Raw genomic sequence first — 22,596 nt, 5'->3', positions numbered from 1 at the left:
GCCTATGCTGCCACATCCAGGTAATTTTGGTATTTTTTGTAGAGACGGGATTTTGCCATGTTTCCCAGGCTGGTCTCAAACTCCTGCGCTCAGGCAATAGGCCTGCCTCAGCATCCCCAAGTGCTGAGACTAAAGGCATAAGCCACCACACCCGGCCTATAATTGATTTGTAGTAAAAACTAAATTAACACCTGGTTTCTAGGAATTTATTTATCAATCTAAACTAAAATTTTTAGGCCAAATAGATATGTCTGTCATTGAGAATGTGAAATTAAAAACTATTAATGAAAAGTGGATATTTCTTGTATAAAGAGCAGAAATTCTAATATTAGACAATTAGGCTCACATTTTTACTTCATCATTTTACTAGTCATGTCAATTAATCTCCCTGAGCATTACCTTCCTGAATTGTATATAGGAGATGCCAACAATAATAAGATCCTTCTCTGAGTTTTCGGGAAGATTATATATGTTGTATTTGAAAGTGTTCCAATGATTGTAAGACAATATAGAAAATTTGCTATTATTATTGTCTTACATAGTTAATTATTATAGATTATTAGTATTCGTAATAGGCTTCACTAATACGATTAGTATCCACAAGGCACTAGAATGTTGTATGTGTATTTTTATGAATCTTCAAACAACTGTAAAAGAGGAATATTATTCTCATTCTACATAGAAAAAAAACTGAAGCTCAAACACTTAAGAAACTTCTCCAAATATACATAAATGTAGCAGTGGCAGAATTTGACCCAAGGACTGTGGATACCAAAGCCTATGTTCCTTCCACCACATCAGCCTTTCAAAATAGATTTCAGGTATCTTCCACTGAATATCAGTAAAACTCAGCATGAAAAAGCTAACCAGTTGTCTATTTCCTATTATATTAAATGGAAAATATTAGTATGTGTACACATTAACCTCAATATGCAATTGATTTCATAAAACACGTTAAAACTCTAAGTGGCAAACTACCATATTTGGATATTAGTTATTAGTAAACTGCTTAAAACATTGCTTTCTGATCACCAAATAATATGGTACTTGACAGTTGACCTGGATGCAGGAGCATGGGCTCTCTTAGCCTCCACTACACTCAAGCACATGACTTTTGTCAGTCTGAAACATGCCTTTTGGTAAGGCTACCCCTGATTCTAACATTCTAACAACTATATCCAGCTCTTTCTCATGAACCATTTAATTTAAAATGATGTAATGGGTTTAGATAAATAACATTTTTCTAATATAAACAATTATCTGAATAACTTACGTGAGGAATATGTACAAAGTCCACAATATCTGGTAATATATTAGCCATACACTAACCATAGAGTAGTTTGCGGGATGTTTTTATAGGGGGTGCCTTTTATGTCCTACATTAGTAAATAAAAAGTTGGTAGTATCAAATACAGCACCAATAGAAAACTGAATGAACTTATTTGCATTTAAACACAAGAGCAGATTGAAAAAATTTAGATTGCTATCTCTTCAAAAACAAAGCATATTATCTTTAAAATGCATATACACTATAGAATCCTTTATTATTCAAGGCATGTTTTTAGAAACAATCCATAGTTAATAGATAAAAATATACAGAACATATAGCAGTCACTTTATCACATACATTTTATGATTATTTAAAATGCTATAAAGTTATTAGATTAATTGCTTATTTTAAAAGGAAAATAAGTAAACAACTGCCCCCAAAAGACAAACAACTCAATAAAATTTCCTTTTTGAAACAGAATACTCAATTGGACATATTGTAAGCATACTTTAAACTTCAATTTCCTATACCTAATTATAATTAAAAATTTGGTTGAATCTCTGCCTTTATCCCGGATAAAATATCTAAGATAAAAACTTACCTTGTTTTTAATCATTTTCTTTATAGAAACTAAATTTCATTTAGATTATCCTTTTCTTCCCTCGGCCTCCTAAAAAACAAAAAAGGAAAAATTGCTTATTTAACAAAGGTGAAATATTTTAGCCAAAAGAAAACAAGTCTGTGGCTTTAATTTAATCATCTCTTTTAACTATGCTGCGGAATCAGACCACCTGAAAACATCACATATATACATATATGTAGCTTTGACAATATAAACGAAATCTGGGGACAGATTCGAAGCCTTGAGAGATCATCAGATGGAAAAATAGAGTCACAAATAGGATTTCGGTCCAGGAGGAACCTAAGTATGTGACAACTTTTCAGCATATCAGGAGCTACAATTAAGAAAAGAAAGCTATACCCTACAGCAGTGACGACACTTATTTGGTTCTCCTCTTTTCAGTGGATGAAAATGTAAAGTCGTCTGGGTTAAATGTAAAATATTAAAGTTAAAAGCACCCTTCCACAACTGTAAAATTAACACACATGATAGTAATCAATTCAATTCGATCAAACATAAGATTCTTTAATCTATTGGGAAGAGTGGCAAAACTAGAAATATCTGTATTTTTAATGTACTATATTTCATTATTGAAGCTGTGCCAAATATAATCTTTGCCTCTGGCCTTAAGCACTATTTTAACATTGCTGTTTAATTGCTGCAGTCTTCTAAAATTTTATAATAATCATATCAAAAACAGCCAATATGTTTTATAATTTCATTTTTAATAGAGTGATCAAGGCTTTGCTCCTGGATGCTTAATGTTTGCACACTGACTACAGAAAAAAAATCAGCATAGTGCCATCTCTTGAATATTCAGGAACATAGTATTTGCTATGGTTTGAATATTTCTCCCCTCCAAAACTCATGTTGAAATTTAATCCCCAGTATGGCGTACTGAGACACGGTGCCTTTGAGAGTTGAAATTTTATCCCCAGTATGGCGTACTGAGACATGGTGCCTTTAAGAGGTGATTGGGTCATCAGGGCTGCACCCTTAGGAATGGATTAATCCATTCATAAATTCATGGATTAATGGGTTATCATAGGAGTGCACCTGCTGGCTTTATAAGAAGAGAAAGAGAGACCTGGGCTAGCATGTCTCCTCATGGAATGCCCTGCACAGGTTCAGGACTGTCACCAGAAGCAGCCCCTTAACTGTGGTCTCCTCAGCCTCCACAACTTTAAGAAATAAATTCCTTCTCTTTAAAAATTACCCAGTTTCAGGTACTCTGTTACAAACAACAGAAAACAAGCTAAGACAGTATCCATTGCCCCACCTTACAGAGATTTATCATTTAATTTGACCAAATTATCTGCACTTTGAACTTAAAAATGTATATGTTTTTAAATATTCATTTGAAAATATTCTATTATTAAAATTATACTCTCAAAACTGGCAGTGCTGCTTATATAATTTATATTCTAGAAGAATTTGGTGTAGCTGAGATTCATCTTGGGTTCAAGCAATTCTCCTACCTCAGCCTCCCAAGTAGCCAGTATTACAGGCATCTCCCACCACGCCCGGCTAATTTTTGTATTTTTAGCAGAGATGGGGTTTCACCATGTTAGCCAGGCTGGTTTGAACTCCTGACCTCAGGTGATCTGACAGCCTCGGCCTCCCAAAGTGCTGGGATTACAGGCATAAGTCACTGCTCCCGGCCAATTTTTATTTTCTAAAGAGTTTTACAGATAGTGAAAAGGAAGCTCAGGTGTTTAAAATCACTGTAATTAGTAATTAAATTACATAAAAAAATGTCTGTTTACTTAAAAATAGTCTAGACACGATACCAATATTAATTACAGGTAATCAGGATGATTTTTCCCCATTTTTTTATTCATAAAACCCAGTTACACACCTCTAACTTTTCTCATATATAACATTTGTCACTAGGAAACCATATTTTTTTTTTAATTTTGGAAAAAAATCTTCATTTTGATGGGTAAACTTGAATTATTAATGTAAAATAAAATAAAGGCATACAGAGAAAAGGCACTACTAAAAATTAACTGGATTGCTTTTCATTAACATTTAACCAATCTGAAAATTCAAATATGAACATTACATTTGTAAAACAAAAGCCAAACTTAGTAATAAAATAATATGATGTCAAGAAATTGTCCTGATCTTAGTATAAATAACACTGTTGACAGAGTTCAATTTCTATCAAATGTTTTGGGTATTTTCACAATTTAGACCAAAAGAAAGTATTTTTTTCTTTGAAAGAGACACTGGGGGAAAAAAAAAAAAAAACACTTTTATGGAATAAATGCTGCCCATCCCCAGAACTGTTGGAATAGAGGCTAGGTTTTGCAGTAAGAGGGGGTCCTGAGAGAGATGCTATATGATGTGGATGGGGAGGGGATTCCTCCAGTTTGGGGATACTTTTACTCTAATCCCGGCTGTCAATGACATTTCAGTTTATAAAAGCCAATGATTACCTAAAATTGCTTTTCCTTTACTTCATAAAAAATAACATTTTAAAACATCATTGCTGAACTTTCAGAGTTAGCGTATGCCATAAAATAAGGAACTGTTTGCCCATGTTCCTCCTAGATTGTGACCTCCTTAAGGATGTTAATTTAGTATCTGACATAGCAAGTTACAATTATTGAATAAACAAACAAGAAAGGTTCATTCTATTTATTAAAAAGATAGATTTGTATATTTAATTGACAGCAGGTGATTTTATATCAAGCTATCAGTTCCCAGACTCCAAATAAAATCATTGGCATAGAACTTTGCCATAGGCCAAGGAGTCTACATGGCTCGGTCATCCTGCTAAACTATTCGCATTTGATTTTCTTTTCTAAGTGATTTCACATATAACAACTCCATCTCAGTTCTCCAGCTCTTATATATGTTAGATCTGCTCTGTAGTACTAGGAAACTTTTAACAAATGTTTTAAAAACGTGTCAGAAAACAGCTCCAATTTCTTTAAAGTTGCATTGTAAATAAAAATACACAAGTTTAAAACATGCATTAGCAAGCCAGACGTGGTGGCTCACACCTGTAATCCCAGCACTTTGGGAGGCGAAAGCGGGTGAAACATTTGAGCCCAGGCATTGGAGGCCAGCCTGGGCAACATGTTGATACCCGGTCTCTACAAAAAATACAAAAATTAGCTGGGCATGGTGCTGCACGACTGTAGTTCCAGCTACTCGGGAGGCTGAGGTGGAAGGATCACCTGAGCCCAGAGAGATTGGGGCTGCAGCGAGCTGTGATTGTGTCACTGCACTCTAGGGTGGGCAACAGAGTAAGACCTTGTCTCAAAAAATAGTAATAAAATATATATTAGCAACTAATCATATGACAGTTCAATAGTTGTGTTTAAGATATAGAAGATGGGAGAGTCGACTCAGGTAACTGAAGAAAGGAGGCAATATAAATGATAGGAGTCAGTGCCTTTTCCCAAATCAGAAAATTGTTAATAACAATCCAGTGCAGTAAAGAGAGCAATTCTATCCTATTAGCACCATTCCCAGATGATGATATGAAGGTAGGGAAGAACCAAACAACATTTAGCCTGACATACTGTCACCAGCAAACTGATAAGATTTTTTTTTTTTCTGTTTTTCTAAGTGTTTTTAAAGACTATATGTTTTTTGTATTTTTAAAGTAATACATACTTTAGAAAATCTAGAAATTGTAGGTAAGAATTCGTGAGGACATTTAAATTGTCTATAATTCAATAATGCAGAGACAAAACTATCTGCAGCATGGTTTATTTTCTTCTAGTTTTTTTCTGTGCATATGTACATTAATTTGAACCCACTTTATACTGTACTATGAGTACAATTCTGCATTCTGTTTTTTCACTTAACACATCAGAAATTCCATATGGTGTGTTATGTACCCTTTAAAAACATAGTGTTCAAGAGCTATATAATACTCTATTATACAGTTCCACCAAAATTTACTTAAAGTTCTCCCACTGTATGAATTTAGGTTGCTTCCAATTTTATGTTTACACAGTTCATAATGAACTAAATGTGGTTTTAACATCTCTGGTTTCCTTTTTTGGAGAGAACTCTAAAATTAGATGTCTAGATCAGAAGGTAGGCACTTTTTAAAAGCTGTTGATACATATTCCAAATTGCTTTCCAAAAAGATTGCACATATTTACATTTCATTCGGTAATTTATAAAGGTGGTTCCTTTTCACCTCCAGCTTTATGCTGCAAGATTATGATGACATCAGTGAGGTACAAATTCGTGAAGCATTTTAATTCTTTTGTAATTTACTATTTCAACATTTTGTGAAATGCCATAAGTTGAAAGGCTTCAGAGAACGTGTCAAAATATGCTCACAATTATGTTAACTTTTATTTAATCTGAAGTTTAAAGAGCTATAACTATTCTCACCAAACTATGTCCCAATGTGACTTGACTCAGAACTATTGCTCTAGGAGTATAAAATGAAGATAAAAAATATACAGAAAAATGATATCTTAGGAAGAATGTAGGATTTGGTCATATGGACCTAAGGAATAAAACAGAATACTGAGAAAGGAAAAGAACTTTTATCTGTAGAATGTGAATCCTTTTAAATTATTAGGCCCAAGGAGGCATTGAAATGAGAGAGTGATCATGTCCTGCTCACCACCTTCATCTCTTGAAACTTCTTGCTATTGCCACAAGTACCTATAAATTAACCTACTATTCCCACTCAGGACACTATAATCCACATCCTAGAGCTTAACAATGTATAAGCAATCAATACTTTTTATGATTTTAAGTAAATTATTGGTAATCAACCCAGAAACTGCCTATTCATTCCCTTTAAAAATGTACTTGTCACTGCTGCTAATCAGAGTGCATATGCAAGGCAACTTATGTGACAGTGAGTGCCCTATTGTTGGTACTCACTTATGCTTACTATCATTTCATGATTATGTTACTGCTATTCGAATTGGGCCAACATGATCTAGAGAAAACTTATAGAAAGAAAATACACACTTCCGAGTCTCACATTATAAAATTAAGTTTGTGAACCAACAAAAACTAATCAATCTAATGAATAATATAATGTCTTACTCTTCTCTTTGAAAATAAAGAGTTAATTTCTGGTTAAATACATCTTTACCTCTTCTCCATCCCCAAATCCAACTAAAATAAGAATTGGGACATTTCAAAAAAAGTACTACACATGAAGGCAAAGAGAACCAGAAAGAAGATATAATATTCAAGAGATTTACATACCTGTAAACCAGCCTGGCCAACATAGTGAAACCCCATCTCTAGAAAAAATTTAAAAATTTGCCAGGTGTGGTGGCACACACCTGTAGTCTCAGCTACCCCAGAGGCTGAGGCGGGAGGATTGCTTGAGCCTAGGAGGTCGAGGCTGTAGTAAGCCAAGATCACTCCACTGCACTCGAGCAAGAACAACACAGCAAAACTCTGTCTACAAAACAAAACAAAAATAAAAACAAACAACAAAAAACACCTGTCACAAGACAGAAAAAGGGTAGAAGAAGTGTAACTGAATTAGCAGAGCACAAGGTACAACATAAGAGTCTGCAGAGGAAGTCACCAATAAGGAATGTCAGTTTGCACCACAGAACCCCTCAGGGGTTCAGCAAGTGGCATTACCAGGTATTATGAAAATCAGGAGAAAACAGCAGCGGTTAAGAATAGGACTCCTTGAATGTTCAAATAAGGTCTCCTCCTCTGACTGCAGAACCAGAAGACTGGTCCCTCTTCTCACCTCTTCCAAACAAAAAAGCAAAGGTACACGTCCTAGAAAGACTGAACCAGAGTATCTCAAACTTGCGAATACCAAGTGCAAAGTTAAAACAAGGGAATTGGGTAAAGTGTACATACTGACTTGTGGGAATTTCATTCTCCTCCTGTCCCAGAATAGTTTCTTCTGTTCAATTAGTTTCTTCTACCCGCTGAGAAAGTATCATCAGATAAGTAAAAATGGAAAGGCCTTCTCCTCATCATTTCATAGTGAAACTCACCAAAAAACAAATCCTACCTAAGAAGTAGCATATAGTTATCAACTCTTAGTGTTTCATTCTTAAAATTAGTATTTAACAATTATCAAATACATGAGAAATGCCTCAACATGAATAAGACCAAAACAAACAAGCAGAAAAAAAGGAAAACAGGAAGAAACAGAGACAATGCAGACAGTGAGAAAGATTTCAACAAAATAGAAATTAATATATAATGTATATAATTAATAAAACAAAAACAGAATAACATACAATAGGAATAATTGCAGAATAAATAGTTTCTAAAATTATGAAAAAAATAATAAAAAATAAAACTAAGGAACTCATCAGAAACAAAAGGAAATGGGAAATCACAAGATATACAGAGAATATCAGAGAATCAATGCAGGATGGCTAGCATTTTTCTGATATAAGTTTCAGAAATGAAGATAGAAATCACAGGAAGGAATATGACAATAGTAACAATAAAAACAAAACAAAACAAAAATACGAAGTTGAAAGTCCAGTTTGAAAAGGCATATAGATATCCAGCAAAGTGATCATAACATTATCTGAGTAAAGAAGCACCAACCATCAGCATGGACTCTGATTTATCAAAAGAAATACCACAAGATAACAAAGGCTTTGAAGTTCTGAGAAGCAGCTGCCTATGTTAAACGATCAATCACACAGGTGAGCAGAATAAAGACATTTCAGGCATGTAAGAAGTCAAAAAACTTTCCCAGGCACCCTTTCCTAGGAAGGTACTGGATGCAGGTAACACAGAATCCTAACACATAAAAGCGTAAAAGAAAAGTTCCAGGATGACAGTTACCTGGCCTAGAAATGACAGTTAAAATTGATGCAGGAGAATAAAGGGATATAACAGGAACATTATCAGGCCCAAAACAAAAACAAAAAAGTTTAAGGTAACTAAAGGGTTATTTTGTGAATTTGACCATTTAAAAAAATTATTGAGGCCAGGCACAGTGGCTCGTGCCTGTAATCCCCACATTTAGGAGGCCACAGCAGGAGGATCATTTGAGCCCAGGATTTCAAGACCAGCCTGGACAACATGGCGAGACCTTGTCTCTACAAAAAGTTTTTAAAAAATTAGTCAAGCATGGTGATACATGCCTGTGGTCCTGGAAACATGGGAGGCTGAGGTGAGAAGATCACTTGAGCCTAGGAGGTCAAGGCTACAGTGGGCCATGTTCATACCACTGCACTTCAGCCTGGGCAACAGAGCTAGACTCTGTCTCAAATAAATAAATAAATAAAAATAAAGGCCAGGTGCAGTAGCTCACGCCTGTAATCCCAGCACTTTCAGAGGCTGAGGCGGGCAGATGAGAAGGTCAGGAGATCAAGACCATCCTGGCCAACGCGATGAAACTCTGTCTCTACAAAAAATACAAAAATTAGCTGGGCGTAGTGACGCATGCCTGTAATCGCAGCTACCCAGGAGGCTGAAGCAGGAGAATCTCTTGAATCCTGGAGACGGAGGTTGCAGTGAGTGAGACGAGATTGCACCACTGCACTCCAGCCTGGCAACAGAGTGAGACTCTGTCTAAAAAAAAAAAAAAAATAGAAAGAAAGAAAAGAAAATTAAAAGATTATTGATAGCCATTTAGGACATTTGTAATGGAGCATTTGGGAACAAATAGTGAAAGATGCGCTAAAAACTGAAAAAAAAGGAAAGAATTTGAGGACTTTTTTAATGTATGAGAAAGAAAAAATCATAATATATGGTTTGGTTCAAACAATATTCACATAGTTGTTATAAATGTAAAAACTACTAATTTAACAAACACATGTGATACAACCTTGTAATTAAAATGAAGGAAAAATATTTGATATTGCTGAATGTCAGATCTAGAAAAACAAATTCTCAACCAATAAAACAAGAAGTCAGTGGGTAATATAAACCATTTAAAAATCAAGAAATAACTTTATAAGCATAGAACTATCAAAAGAAAAACCTGGAACAGTTGGAAATGGTTGCCTCTTAGAATCAGGACTGGATTGGGGTGGGAAGAGTGAGAGAAGTATTGGAGGAGTTGTTGGTGTGTTTTTGTTTTGTTTCATTTTAAGCCTTTTTTTTTTTTTTTTTTTTTGGAGACAGAATCTCATTGTCACCCAGGCTGTAGTGCTTTGGCATGATCTCAGCTTGCTGCAACCTCTGCCTCCTGGGCTCAAGTGATTCTCCTGCCTCAGCTTCCTGAGTAGCTGGAATTACAGGCATACATCACCACACTCAGTGCATTTTTATATCTTTAGTAGAGACAGGGTTTCGCCATGTTGGCCAGGCTGGCCTCAAACTCCTGGCCTCAAGTGATCCACCCACCTCGGCCTCCCAAAGTGCTGGGATTACAGGTGTGAGCCACAGCACCTGGCCAGCCTATGTGACTTTTAAATTATGTTTACAGAATACTTCCATGAAATCATGATTATTTTGATTCATTTCACTTTAGTAAAATATCCCCTAAAATTTTGTCCTTTTAAAAGGGAAAGTAGGAAAGAGTGGGACAGAGAAAATGGGCTGAAGTAGGGAAAGGGAGAGGGAAAGAATAAAGGAAAAGCAAAACAGAAATTATATAGACTATAAAATATCTTAGAAAGCAGTTTTCTTAAAGTGCTGTTAATTAAATGTAAAAGAGGTAATCAAAGTAATTTAACCTGATTGCTAATTACTGTCTCTGGAATGAGTTAATTGTTGTACTATATTTGTAAATAAGAAATAAGTATCGGTGAAATATAGCTTAATTACTTAGACTGTATTTCTTCATTGACTCCCCCATTACCACTCCCATTCAGCCGACTTCATCTAGTGCATAATGCCCAAAACTCTCTCCTAGCCAATCATCTTGCCTCTAATCCCAGCTCAAGTTAATTCCTCAGAAGATAATATTATTATAATGGCACTTCCAGCTCAAGAGCATGCAACTGTCCATCAACTAGGTTTAAAGCTGTACCTGTTTCTCACATCTAATAACTTTCCAGGACAAATCCTCTGTTCAAGTCACTAATGTCTCCTTCTTGCACTATCAATCTCCCTAGCATTACCTGCTAAAGTACCGCCTCTATGGTTCATGCTGTTGGGTAATCCCACAAAGTTTTCTATTTACTGCTCAGCCACCCAAATTCTCCCCATCTGTCATAGCCCAGCTCAAGCCGTATCACCTCTAAAATGCCCTCTCGGAAAATTCCACAGCACACATATTCAGCCCTCCTCTAATTATTCTCATAATGAGGCAGGAGACCAGCAGGACTTCTTTCCCAGTCCCAACAGGATGAAATGAAGAAACTGGCCAGATCCAGCAAATGGTGCTGAAGGCAACAGGTAGTTGCCCTTGCTGTTCATCAGCATAAGACATTCCCATCAGTGCAATGACAGTTTACAAATGAAATGTCAATATCTGTGTGTTATCGCCACTTTTCTAGAGATTTCTGAATAACTCACCCTTTTATTTGTATGTAATTAAAAGTGGGTATAAATACTGCCAGCCAATGCCACTACTCTGGGTGTACTGCCTGTGGGTTAGCCCTGCTCCACAAGGAGCAGTCATTCTGCTGTACACTGTCACTTCAATAAACCTGCATACTTCACTACCAGCTCGCTCTCGAATTCCTTTCTGAGTGAAGCCAAGAACCCTCCAGGGCTAAGCCTCTGTTTGGGGGCCGGTCTACCCTGCATCATCTAGTGTCCAAATGTGCAGCTCAAGAAGACAACACGAGGTGCTGGTGAAGCAGCAAGGTGAAATCAGCAACAGAAGCTGCAGCAATGTAACACAGAGTCTGTAACACTAAAGAGCTGCTAACACAGCACCGCTGGAACACTAGCCAAAGACTTATTTCAGAGCCAGCATCTTTCAGGATGCTTTCTACTGTCCCCATGTGTAAGAAGAACCTCTATCAGACACAGAAGCTTCTCTCAGTTTAGCAAGAGTTCCCTTATTTTCCCCTGCAAATTCCCACCTCCTGTAGCAAAGCATCCTGAAAATGGATTATAAGTAATGAGTGGGCCATAGATGACTGCATTTGCCAGTGAACACAGTACGACAAAAGATGTATTTTTATGTATGCAAAGAATAGAAGAAAAAGTGTAAATACACGGACAATAAGAAAAGAATATGCTGTTATGGAAAATTATAAATTTAGGGTAGAAAACAAGAAGAGGCCAAGACCAAGAATCCCCTAGGATGAGACTCTAACCCACAATCCTAGAGGGAATGCCAGTGCCAAAAACCCTGGAATACGCAGGGAGTGGCCAACAGTATCAAATGCCAAAGGACTCAGAGGACCTGAGTATTGTCCAAGGAGAGTTCCCATACCAAATGCCGAAAATTCTGGAGCATCTGGGGGACAGGCAACAGTGAACCCCAACAGCCAAGTTGGGGTCAGAGAACAATGTGACTAACATCCCAGAGTCAACAGTGGGGGACCTCTCACAACCAAGTGCCCTGCCTTAAAAAATTGCACAAATACAGTTAGCAGGGAGCCAAAGCAAAATCTGCAAACAAAACATGTATTTCATGGTGAAAGATAAAATTGTTGTTGGAAAAAACAATGACATTAGGGGAGAAAGGACTGAGAGAATGGGGGACAAGTATATAGTTGGTCAGTTGTACTTCTGTCCAAGGCACCCAAATGGCAGGGACTCTGAATTGACCACTTAGCCAGAAGATTTGTTTCCCGGTTCACCCAATACCCAAGGGGACACAGAGGGGACACTTACCCATCACCAGGAGATGAAAAACTCACCACTATGGTGCCTTTTAGGCAATTGGAGAGAATTTAAAGTAGAATGCTTAAAAAGAAAAAAATGTCTCTTTATACTATCATACTACTTTACAATTAGATGTGCTTTGTAAAAAAGAACAAAAATGGGAAAAAGTTTCTTATTTATAAGCTTTCACAGTCCTCTACTATGATCCTGACTTAAAGGATAATTGTAGAATGTGTCTGACTCATGGTTTTCCCAGGCACCAAGAAGCCATGCCTGATATCTTTGGTGATCCCCTCCTAGCTACTACCCCTAGAAGACCCATGCCCTCCTCATAGCCTCCTTAGTATTCCAATTCTGAGGTGAGATTCCACCAGTTCTCCAGCAGAGGGTTCCATCCTAAGGTCATCAGGCACCCCTCCCCCTTATCCAACTAGCCCCTTCCTCTTGCTGCCCAAGGAAGTAAGCACAACCAGTACTACCAGGAGTGGGGCGCTAAATGGCCCCCAGAATAGAACCTATGTTCATTGTGTGAGGTAGGTGACAGAGATGAGGGGACAATCAGAGTATCTGTACCTTTTGCTATGTCTGATTTAGCTTTTAGCAAGAAAAAAAATTGACCAGTTTTCAGAGGATCCAGGGAATTTTATAGAGGAGTTTGTTAAGTTGATCATGTCCTTTGACTTAACTTGGCATGACTTGCAAATATTTTTGTCAACTTGCTGTTGTGTAAAAAAGAAACAAAGGATTCTGGGTAGTGCCCATAAAAATGCTGACAGAATGGCTGCTCCTAACCAGGGTCATGCCATTTATCACATGGGTGAAGCTGTGATCCCAGCTTAGTAGTATCATACTACTTTACAATTAGATGTGCTTTGTGAAAAAGAAGAAAAATGGGAAAAAGTTTCTTATTTACAGGCTTTCATGGTCCTAGACCCTCTATGGGATTATCAGAAGGGATCCCAAGATTTCAAACACAGATATCACATAGTGACTTGTTTAATAAAATATATTTTAAAATGTATGTTTAAACCAGCTGATTATAACAAGGTTAGAGAAGTATCTCAGGAGAAGAACAAAAATCCCACTCTGTTTCAGGACCATTTGATTAAGATACTCAGAAAATATACTAATGCAAACCCAGACTCCCTGGAAGGGCAAGCTCTCCCGGGTATGCACTGTATCATTCAGTTTATCACTGACATTAGGAGGAAGCTACAAAAGGCAGAAATGAGAGCTCAAACCTCTATGAGTCAACCATTAAGCATGGTCTTTAGAATTTATAACAATAGGTACAGGGCAAAAGAGGTGGAGGGAACCACAGGAAATAGCCCAAAAGCACAATTTTTAGTGGCAGCGTTAAGTCCCTCCAGCAACTCAGGATTACCCATCCCAAGGAAATGTCACAAGATTGATGTCTCAGATGTCCAGATGAGAGCCCCTGACTCACTGCTCCATGGGCCGGAATCAGTGTGTCTTCCGTAAGCAAGAAGGCCATTGGAAAAGGGACTGTTACAAGCTTCAAAGGGGGCCTAGGCCAATCAAGCCCAAGACTAAGAGGGCCTGTGCTCCAGCAGGACTCCCACTTAACACCTTACCATCTCCACAGAAGAGTCCTGGGTAACTCTTCATGTGGCAGGTAAAAAAAACAAATACCGAATTAAGATATATTCTTATTTAGAAAAAATTAATTATGTCTAATTTAGAAGTTACCTAAAGGTTGATTCAAGTTACGAACTTGAAAAGGTTAGTTATGAAACCAAGTAGGAAGGAACCAGTTAAGAAGGGGAGAGAAATGTGAAGAAAGTTATAGATGTGAAGATATATTTATGGTAAGAAAGGTTATAAAGAAAAGAGAATAACTGTATATGAAAAAAAGATCCTGTATGGTAAATTATCGTCCTAAAGTAAAATGACTGCTTATTTAAGGAATAGGTAGTGTAAGACAAGTCAGAAAATCTAAGCATGTTATAAATGGTCTGTGTGAGTTGTGATAAGGTTTGTGAAGGGAAATTTATGAAGAAATTTTGTATGTGATTAAGTTGGCTGTCATTAAAAGGGAACTGTTTATAATAATTTTTCTAAAAAATGATCCTCTATGTTAAAACAAGGTTTTCTTAAGGTATTGAGAAAGCCTGAGATGATAACTCTCTCCTTCAGCTTTTTCAACAGTTTCTGTAATTTCTTCTCCTCTGGTTCTTACTGTTGTTACGAGTTGATGCTGAAATATTTTATCTTAGAGGTCTATATGTTTTCCTCCAGTATAACTTGATTCTGTACTTTTGATTTTTCTTAGTGGGTACCCATATTTTTGGCTTTTGATTTTTGATTCTTATATTGCTTAAAAAGGGTTTTAAGGGCTAGTGGATGTCTGACAACATCCATTCCCATCTGGCCTAAAGCATTTAATTTGCTTAAGAAACCTGGAAAACTAATTCAACACATGATGGAAAACAGGGGGTTGCACGTGCCTCACTATGCCCTCCACTTTGGAATTTAGGTCAGGTTCAAAAGGCCCTTCAAAAATATGGAAATAAAATATTGCCCTTTCCCACAAGGGAAAAGAATAGCTTCCCTATTCAACTAGGAGACTTAGTCCCATTAAAAACTTGGAAGGAAGGATTCCCCTAGGATGAATTCCAACTAGGATGGAAAGGCCCCTATCATGTGTTGTTGGGTATTCCTGCTGCTGTTGGGCTTTGAGGAGGGATCACTGGCTGAATGCACCTGTCCAGGGTTAAGTTTGTTTCTTTTGAGTCCCCACAGGCACAGGAGGAGGACACCACAACCTACACCTCTGGAAGACCTCCTCTACCTATTTAAAAGAATCAACACTCAGCCAAATGTGGTAACAAAATGCTATGGGTGGGCATAGACACATTTTTTCTCTTCTTCCTGATTTTAATAGTTCCTTTCCATTACTTTGGTAAACTGCCTCCTCCTGGGAAACACCTCTTTTGTCCATTTTGAGTGTAAAGGCCACTCTAAGACCCAACCAGACATCATGTTGCCTCTATTAATCCTCTTTGCTCTCCCAATTAATTTAATCCAGTGTGGGTGGGAAAAAATTCTATAGCAAATATTTCAAAAATTATAATATCAGGAAATCATCATCATGGTTGCCAGATTTGTCATCAACATCCCCAAGATAGAGAATTCCACCTTCTGGCACATTCAGAAAATCTCATGGCCATCTCCCCAGATCTCCTAATTTTCCATAGTGGTCCCCAAATACCCAGTCCTCTACTTCTTAGGTGGAACTCTCCCCCACTTAATAAATTCTACTGAACTTCCCCTGCCCCTGTTATTGGGACCTGGAAGACTAGGTACCTGGACCTCCAGTGCACTAATGATACTATCTTTTGCACCCATTGCTGTGTTAATGACATGAAAATGGAAGATTCCTATGATGCTCTGATCCAACCCTAGTGACCAAGTTTTCAAGGCCATGGATAAGGAAATCAGATTCTACTTGTAACTGAAAAAACATATGTGGTGCTTCCTCCCACATCAGAACTCGCAAGGGAAAAACAACTGTCTAATCTCGGAAGGTGGTAGTACCACAACTTTGTGGAAAACAAGGGTGGTTTGACAATCCTAATTAGAGCAATGGAAAAATATTTCTGTAAACCCTACTTGGCAGCACAGTTTAGATGTCACACCCCACAGGGTCTCAACTTTGATCCCTCCTGGGGTCACGGCTTACAACCCCATAAGACCCAAGAATACCAGAAATAAGTAATAGTATTAATTCTGGTGGGAATCAGGGCAACAGTAGGATTAGAAGCTCCCTGGGGTGGCTTAATCCACCATGAACCAACCCTAAAAAAACTTGACTCAAACCCTATAGTCAATGGCCATTAACACAGGTCAGGCATTAAAGGGAATTCAATAGTCCCTAGACTCTTGCAAATGTAGTCCTTGACAACAGACTAGCATTCAACTATTTACTAGATAAACAAGGTGGAGTCTGTGCAGTTATTAATAAGACTTGCTGTAAGTATATTACTCCGGACAAGTGGGGATATATATAAACAAGCTACCTGGTTACATAGCTATAACCAGGGAACTGACCCCAACTTTCTGGTTGACTATCAAAAGTACCCTCTCAAGTCTTATCTGGCCTTTACCTTTCCTGGGACCTTTGATACCTAACTTGTTACTGCTAATTTTTGTCCCGTGCTTGTTTAACCTCTCAGTATAGTTTGAGTCTCCCAGACTATAGAGTTTCCATATAAAGAAGATGTTGGCACAAGACTTCCAACTCATCCCATCTTCTGACCAAGGAAATAAAGACGTCTTGCCTTTGAGCCCCTTAGATCAGGCATCCAGAGATGTTTACTCTTCCAACACTAAGCAAGGCCCATGCCCATAAGATCAGCAGGAAACAGTAACACAAGAGAGACCTCTGCCCTTTGCAACTCCCTTAAACTTAACGAGGAGTATATATTCTCCGAGGAGAGAATGAGGTAGATTAGCAGGACTTCTTTCTTGGTCCTGACAGGATAAAATGAAGAAATCAGACAGAAGTGGCAAATTGCTCTGAAAGCAACTTCTAGTTTCCCTGATGTGTATCAGCATAAGACAGTTCCACCAGCACCATGACAGTTTACAATGCCACGCCAGCACCTGGAAGTTGCCGTTCGTTTTCTAGAGAATTCTGAATAACCCATCCCTTAATTTGCACACAATTAAAAGTGGATATAAATACTGTTGGCCAACAGCCTATACACTGCTACTTTGGGCACTCTGCCTATGGGTTAGCCCTGCTCTGCAAGAAGTATTCACTCTGCTGTGCACTGCTGCTTCAATGGACATGCTTTCTTCCACCACCGACTCACTCTTGAATTGTTTCCTGAGTGAAGTCAAGAATCCTCCCAGGCTAAGCCCCAAGTTTGGTGCTCATCTACCCTGCATCATCAGCAGTGTCTTTATCTCACAATTAGCAAATATTAAATACTTAAATATGTCCCTAATCATTGCCTATTTTATTTTTTACTGCCTATTTTGTTTTCCTATCGTTGGAAAGAGTTGTGTAGCAAGAAACATACTGAATTCTACATTTCACAATGACAAAAATCATAAATGGAGCCAAGTTAATGCTTTTTAACTGCTTTTAAAAAAATGTTTCATAGCATCCAGTGTATTTTCATGCACATACTACACACTTAGAATACGCTGAATGACTGATTAACCCACTTTCAACTTATTAAGTAAATATGTTGTTCTTATAAAGCTGTCAAATTCCTTGACTATTAACCTTCATGTTATTCAACCATCACCTTTCATCTTTCTGACACCTGTGCTTTTAGCACATATCAAGCTATGTTGTCACACATTCCAATTTTCTAATTTAGAAGAACATAAATTGGAATGTAAAAATTTTTAAAAACATCATTCAGATATATGGCAATCAAAAAAATCTGTTAACAGAATTTATGAGAAAATTCTCTTGATAATTCCTATCTCACTTCATTCCCAATAAAAATTAAATGGAATGTGAAGTGTGGCATAATAGGTATTGAGAGAAAGGGGCTTCAGAGAAGGTTTCTTTGAAATTGTTACCTGAATTTTAATATTTCAGGGATAAATATTCAGTATAAGAGTTTGGAGTTAAAGAAGAGCAACATGGTAAGAGGAAATAATGTGTGAAAAGCTCTGGTTCTACTGGATGCAAAACCTTACTTCCAGTAGATCTAATGTGTTCCAAACAGGAACTGTGCCATTCCTGTTTTGAGAAGCATTTTAATTTTCCCCTTCTACCTCCATATGGCAAAAGGTACATAGTTGGGCAGTAGCTATTAAGATAAGAAAATTCTACTGAATCTTCTATAGATAAATTAAAAATACCTATCATTCAGAAAACTCACATGTAAAGTTTTTAGTCTCCAAGGCAACAAATTGTCAAGAGTCACATTGTATTTTTGGGAAAATGCTTTGTCCTAATGCAAATCAACTGCTTTTGTCTCAGTCCCTGGGAATCTACATAGCTTTATTAAAGGAAAACAGAAGTCAAACGGGGCATGTTAGCACGAATGAAATGAGATAAATGTATGACCCATTGTAGAGACAATAAAAAACTTTTAAAGATTTTCCTGTCAACAAGCCAGCTTCTAATGTAGTACGTAAAATTCATAAGAAGTCTTCCGGCTACTAGCATAGTTGACTGACTGTTATAGCCTCCATAGAACAGTTTTGTTTTATGCCACTTGCTCTGAAAGTTTTTTAACAATTACCTTTAGTAACTTAAAGAGAAAACTTGGCACAGAGAATTTGTTAAAATGTACATTAAGGCTGCCTGCCAAAGTAATATTATAGAACAGGTGCTGTCAGAATGAGGAGGTGGAAGCAAAAGAAGGAAACCAACAGAGAGAATAAGCATAGGAAATGACCCCAAAACAAGGGAGTCTCTGCTGCATACTGTTACCACCACCTGGCCCAGCCAGAAGCTAGCCAGAAGCCAGCCCTTGACTGACGCCTAGCTCACAGGTGTTTACACATCCTACTGGCAGACCTGGCCTCATCTGCTTTTTTTTCGCCCCTCTTAGTAGAATAAATTCTATTTTTTGAACTTTTGGTTCAACGCTTCCCAGTTATATTACTTGTTTCTGCCACTTTTGTACTCCTCCATTAGGCTTTTTAATACTTGGCCATTCTTACCCTGTATTTTGACTGATAGCAAGATAGATAAATGCCCATTATTTCAAAACATCAGGCAGCTTTTTTTCTTTCTTTCTTTCTTTTTTTTTTTGAGAACTTCCTACTACTCTCTTGGCAAAATGTTACAATTACCCCATGGACAACAGGGCAATCATCAGTTACTCTGAGGTTGACAGATACTCTATCTTGGCATCTTTGTTCATGTTTTCTTTATTGCTTGAATATTCTATATAGCCAGGTTTTTAATTTTTAAAAATTATTTTCATTTTGTAAAACAATGCTTTAAGTGACCTACCAAAATTATTGGATTTATTGAAACTATTAGTTCGTGATGCTTTATCCTTAGATCAATTTAAAAAAATGAGAGCTGATATACTACTCTGTGCCTTGGATGAGTGTTCACAGTCCTTTCAGAATTTGATGTGGCCACAAAAAAAATAAATTCACAGAAATGTTCTACTGCTTTCAAGGACAAATCTGTAGGTAAGGTGACCATAAGATAACACATTTTAAAGAAATCACCCCAGAAAGGCAGGTCATAGGTAAGTCTCTAGAATGAAGAACTTAACAAAGGCAAGAAAGACAGAATCCATATTGGGTTAAACTAAACCAAAAGTGTCCACACTATAAAATGATACATACTATTAAAATAAATAATTTTGTGATTTGTGAATTATAGTACCTAATTTTTAAAGACTCATTAAACAATTTATTATAAAACAAATCAAATGTATCTCCTTGGTACATTATCTTACAATATATGATTAATTTAATGATAGTTATCATTTTATCTCTCTGTATGTAAAAGAAAGCTTTTGTAATGTATTTGAGTATATATTTTCTAAAGTTAAATAAATATTGGACATACTGGTTATTGCTTTTGCTGAAAATTATTTTCTTTACTTAGTCTTAGTTTTATTCAATTCTTTAGTTTGTTTACAGAGATTTTACTGATACATATTATCAAATTGCTTATTTGAAAAATTGCATCTTATGTTGATTTTCAAAAAGGTATCTAAGGTATCTACCTGCAAACTAAAAGGTAGCTAAGACAGATCTCAATAAATTTAGAAGTTTGTTTTGTCAAGGTTAAGGACATGGCTGTGACAGAACCTCAAAAGGTCATGAGAACATGTGCCCAGTTTTATACATTTTAGGGAGACATAAGGCATCAATCAATATATCTAAGATGTACAATGGTGCAGTCCATAAAGGCAGGACAACTCAAAATGGACCCTTCCACATCAAAGATGGATTCCAAGATTTCCTGATTGGTAATTGGTTGAAAGAGTTTATCCAAAAGACCTAGAATCAACAGAAGGGAAGGTCTGGATTAAGATAAGGGGTTATAGAGACCAAGGTTTTTATTATGCAGATGAAACCTCCAGGTAGCAGGCTTCAGAGAGAATAGATTGTAAATGTTTCTTACCCAACTTAAAAAAAATGCCAGAATCTTAGTTAATTCTCTCCTGGATCAGGAAAGACACCTGGAAAGGGAAGGTCTTTTTTCCTTTCCCCTTGTGTCCCATTACGGAAAGCTTTGCAGGGTCATTTCAAAATACGTCAAGTAAATTTATTTTGGGTAAAGTGCTTTGATTTCCTTTAGGACCAGCTGTCATGTTGGTATCTTATTGCTACAAAGAGTCTGCGTTGTCAGTCTTGAGGTCTCTACTTGAATGTTAAATGCCGATCAGTTGTGCCTAAATTCCAAAGGGTGGCTAATATAATGAAGCAGGTCCAACCTCCACTTCCCATCCTGGCTGGAATTAATTTTTACAGTTAACTTAGGAATGCCATGGGCTAATAGGAGAGGTCCATTCAATTGGTTGGGGACTTAGAATTTTATTTTTGGTTTACAAGACCCTCATTATGAATCTAAAAGTAAAAAGGAGATGTGGAAAGGAATTTTGCCATTTGTGACAACTGATCAGGGATAAAAAGAGTATATAGTTATGAATAGTCGACCTTTGAGGGAGCCTCCACTGGGTCAACCTATCCATTTTCTAGATATCTACATTTAATTTTATCATTCCACACTATAAATACTAAGAGCCTGTATGTGTAAAGTACTGCAATAGATCCTGGGGAATCAAGGAAATTAGACCAGGTTCTTGCTCACAAAGATCTTATATTCTAGAAAATATATTCCATTTACATAGCTGTGAAAGGAAGAATAGCCTGCTTTCCTAGTTATTAAACATGGTTAGCTGGCTCTGTGAGAATATCACCAGCCTGACTTTGTACGATATTATATGAATCTTTCCAGTTTAACTGCCACTTTACACGATTATATCTGAATTCTTAAATATGACCTTTGAGGCCATTCACAATCTGTTCCTTTCTTCAAAATTTAATTATTCTTACACATTCTACTGCCACATCACTCCCCGAGTAGCCATACCTAGCCTGGCTTAGGTGCCCACATCATTTCTCATATTGTATTCCATGCTATCTCTATTGTTCCACTCATCACACTATGTTGCACTTGTATGTTTCCCTGACTCTCACTAGACTTTAAACTCTTCAAGAATAGATACATGTTCTTCACAATCACGCCTTCAATGTAAACTACCTGGCACTTAATAGTGCTCAATAAATATTTGTTGAATTAATGAACTGCTTAAACCTCTATTTTCAAAGAGAAATAGAATATTGCTAATTGGTCCATTCCATGATCTTTCAAGTCAACGGTAGCAAGCTAAGTAATCACAAATGATGGCATGATCTATAATTAATTATACTGATTAAAATCTCTTACAGTATAATTATATAAAGATGTGCTTCTCTTTAATTTAATATCCATAATAAAAAAACAACTGCTAGCAATTTCTAATTAGTTGTCTTTTTTCCAAATCCATATTAATTTAGGATTTAGACACCCTTGTGATACATTTCTATAATTCATAGAATTGCTTAGCAAAGCATATGGCTCAGTATAAGTCTTCAGTAACATTAGTATGATGGCAGTAGTGTTGGTGGACTGGTTTATAGTGATGGCAACAATGAATATATATCACTGATATTACATATAAATCATATGATTTATTTATTCAAGATAAAGTTAGACACTTGTTGAGTTCTTTCAAAATACAGGAAGAACTTTGCCATGTCTTATTTACAAGTAACATTGTTATTTGCATTATTGTTAAATTAAGCATAATAACAAACCATTGTATTGGGGAAGAGAATGTGAAATATTATTATAACATTTTATAATGTTTTGTAATGGAAATAAAATCCCCCAGATGACCAAATGTGTATGTAAACAATTGACATCTGGATGCTATTTTACAAAAACAGTAGTTACAGAGAGAAAGGGTTTTCATTTTCTCTAACAGTTCAAACAGCTTTACAAATATTTATAAAAGGTCACCAATAGAGG

At 36.7% G+C, this 22,596-nt stretch overlaps 1 protein-coding gene across 2 annotated transcripts in view; it reads right to left on the bottom strand.

Moving 5' to 3' along the window:
* NAALADL2 (N-acetylated alpha-linked acidic dipeptidase like 2) overlaps positions 1-22,596 on the bottom strand; it is a 1,473,645-nt gene that overhangs the window by 1,341,154 nt on the left and 109,895 nt on the right. For both annotated transcript variants that reach the window (XM_028843862.2, XM_077994177.1), the window contains exon 2: positions 1,872-1,940. The gene's annotated coding sequence lies outside the window, so the exon portion shown is untranslated. The remainder of the gene's footprint in view (positions 1-1,871; positions 1,941-22,596) is intronic.

The sequence above is a fragment of the Macaca mulatta genome, chromosome 2 (genome assembly GCF_049350105.2).
Source record: "Macaca mulatta isolate MMU2019108-1 chromosome 2, T2T-MMU8v2.0, whole genome shotgun sequence".
Lineage (NCBI taxonomy): Eukaryota > Metazoa > Chordata > Mammalia > Primates > Cercopithecidae > Macaca > Macaca mulatta.
The sequence above is the reverse complement of the archived record's forward strand: the minus strand, read 5'-3'. Positions and strand labels throughout refer to the sequence as shown.